The 3,273-nt window shown below is 41.6% G+C and overlaps 1 long non-coding RNA gene across 1 annotated transcript; it reads left to right on the forward strand.

Annotated features, from left to right (window-relative positions):
• On the forward strand, positions 1-3,273 carry LOC129856714 (uncharacterized). Its single transcript, XR_008759800.1, has 3 exons — positions 1-387; positions 579-1,912; positions 2,061-3,273. It is a non-coding gene; the product is annotated as an uncharacterized LOC129856714 (long non-coding RNA).

Consider the following 3,273-nt stretch of genomic DNA (forward strand, 5'->3'; position numbering starts at 1 on the left):
ACTCGACTTTGACTTTAACACCAATGACTCGTGACTCGACCTGACTTGATACCCTCCCCAAGCCCAAATATGAAAAATGATGCTATTAAAAAAGTGTGCAGTGCATCAACTCTTCCTTTAACGGATTAAAGTTTGAATCGGACAGCAGCCAATCAAATTGTGTCAGCGGAGAAAAAGTTGCGTGTGGCAGTGCAGAGGAACGTCAGCGGGTGAATTCAGATTGAGCCATTGGAAACATGATACCCAAATTATTATTTTCGGATATACAGACTACGCTGTAGTCAACAAAAAACGGATTGTAACTTGCAAAACATGCAGGAAGAAAATTACAGATGGAGGCGCAACAACTTCCAACTTTGTTCGACATTTGAAGCTGCACAAAGAACGGTAAGTCGTGGCTAATATAGCTGACAGCTATATATATAACCTTGCTAGTATAACATGTAGGCTAACATAACGTTAAATCAATGAGCCTCCACACAGTCAGCCAATGCTGGAACTTGATCATTGCACCCAAGATTGAGACCAGGCAAGATTGTGCTACTGCCACGCTCAATTATTTTTTTATATGGTTACAGATTTGAACAATACCAGATGAACAAAAGTGTCACAAGTGAAACACAACAGTCTCCAATCTCACAGTTCATGGAGACCCGTGTAGGGCAGTACAGTATGAATCATCCACAGCAGAAAGCTATCAACAATACAATACTGTCCGACCTGGTTATCGATTGCAACTTGCCTCTGTCTATTGTGGAAAACAAGAGTTTTCATCACTTTCTGTCAGTGGTTGACAGTATGTACAGCCCAGTGTGTCGTAGAACATTGACATCAAAAGTAGAGAACCTCGCTACAGAGAGACGTTCAAAACTGAAAACTCAGTTGAGCAACACAGACCATGTTTCAGTCACAGTGAACATTTGGTCTGACCCGAAAGATGAGGGGTTTCCTTGGTGTCACTGTGCACTGTATGGAGAAAGATGGAGAGAGGATTCAGCTCAAGTCCTATCTCTTGGCCTGTGACCGCTTCAAAGGCCCACACATGGCCAAAATAATCTGTGAGTAATTTGAAGCCATATGTGGTGAGTACAGCATTAAAGATAAATTGTCATTAGTGACAATGCTGCCAAAATGAGAAAAGCATTCACGGTGTGCTTCCCCATTGAACAAGAAGATGAAGTACATGACGAAGATCACCTTGATGACCCAGAGCTCTGGAATGACCTAACCCTGGAAGACCAGCAAACAGTGGATGCTGCTATTGCAAAAAAGCAGCGCTTGCAGTGTTTTGCCCACACTCTCCAGCTGGTGGTGGGAGATGGCTTGAAAGAAACAAAAATCAGCTCACTGCTACATACAAGCACAACATTCAAAGAGTTGTTTGAGGCTGAATTTGGGGAAAGAGGCACCCCAGCTGCTGTCAACACAAGATGAAACTCAACACTGAGACAAGTGAAGGCAGTTATCCAATGTGATCATTGAAAGCTCAGTTATGTTCTAGAAAAGGCTGGGTACACGGAGTTGTTATTCACAGTACGGGAGTGGAATAAGTTGAAGGAGTTGGTGGACATCCTGAGGCCATTTGGAGAAGCAACAGATATAACACAGGGAGGAAAGATAGTCACAATCAGTTCTGTTGTTCCCTCGGTCCTGTCCTTGAATCACCACCTGGAGCAGCGGAAGCCTCAAGTCCATTTCTTGAGCGGCCTGGTCAGAAGTCTCCAGGCATCCCTGAACAAAAGATTTCTTGGAATCTTCATCAATGTGAAGATGGCCAGGACACAAGATGGAATCACTGCCCCCTTTTAAGATCCAGTCTACCTCAAAGCAGCTGCCTTGGATCTGGATTTTTCTCTGATGTGGGTGGAGCACCTTGTGCTGGTCAAGGAGGAGTTGGCACAAAGAGTGAAAGGTAAATATTATTGAGTTTAATGTAACTTTTTCTCATAATTTAATCCAATTGACTGCAACAATAATATTTTTTCAGTTTAACCCACTGCATCACCAATGCTCTAATACCGGCCTTTTTGTTTCTGCTATGCTTTTACATGTTTTGCCAGAACTGATTCTGCAAGATGCTACAGGGACTGAGCAAGCTGTGCCTCTTGTTGATGAGGAAGAGCGAGAGGACCATAGTCTTGGACAAGAAGAAGGGCTGTGTGTCTTTCTCATGGCTACCCATGTACTTCCATGGAAATATAAAGTTTATTTGGAAAGTAATGAATATATATAATTTTAAAAGCATTTATGATTTGCGTAAATTTAATATACTATTATACTATTGTTAAATATGAAATGGTATTACATTTGGTGAAGAGCAAATTATGACTTGTTTAGGACTCTAAACTCAAAGTTTAGGACTTGATACTTGACAGTCTTGACTTGAGACTTGACTCGGACTTGCCTGTTTTGACTTGGGACTTGAGTGCTAAGACTTGAGACTTACTTGTGACTTGTAAAACAATGACTTGGTCCCATCTCTGGCCACTTGCATGATCCCATGTGTGTCTTCTTGAAATATTGAGTTTAACTCAGTAATCTGTCTGTCTAGAATATTGTTCCAATGTTGCCTCAGGTACCTGTCACTCTTTGATGCTGGATGTTTTCCCTAATGAAGTTGTGACTACACTGTCTGCCAATTTTACAGGCAGTGAAAACTGCCGTGATGGCCTCGCATCCCAATTATTAATATAATGCTTAATCATCATCTCTTCAGTTAGCTTGAGAACTTTACCAAAGTCTCCCTGAGTTATCTCTGAACATAGAAAAGCTGCTTTTGAGGATTTCAATTAAACCAATACAGTCCGTCACAGATAATGTAGAGCTTTGTAATCCCTTCGTAGCAAAATCCCTAGTGTCAAACAATTGACTAAACGTGACTAACAGGAATAAAAACGTATTGTTCTGGATTTGTTGTAAGAGGGCATCGGCTTCCAATTTGGTTTGTCCACAAGCCTCTTAAAAATCTGCAAGAACTTCTAAAATGACATCTAGCAGTAACAGCCCTTTACTCACTGACCCTGATTTTGAACTCCAACGTACATCCATGGATCTTTCTAGCTCGATACATGGTCTACCGGGATGCAACTCTTTCTGTACTTCTATGAATAGAGCATGTCTGTGGGAGCCACTCAAATGTGTGTAGCTGGTTTACTGTGTCAAAAAAAGTATTGACATGTCCCGACACTTTTTCCACGGTGCACAGAACCAAATTCAAACGGTGGGAGTTGCAATGCACATATACTGCTTGCTTAAATGTTTGCTTTAGTAGGA

This window comes from Salvelinus fontinalis, chromosome 6, assembly GCF_029448725.1.
Source record: "Salvelinus fontinalis isolate EN_2023a chromosome 6, ASM2944872v1, whole genome shotgun sequence".
Taxonomy (NCBI): Eukaryota; Metazoa; Chordata; class Actinopteri; order Salmoniformes; family Salmonidae; genus Salvelinus; species Salvelinus fontinalis.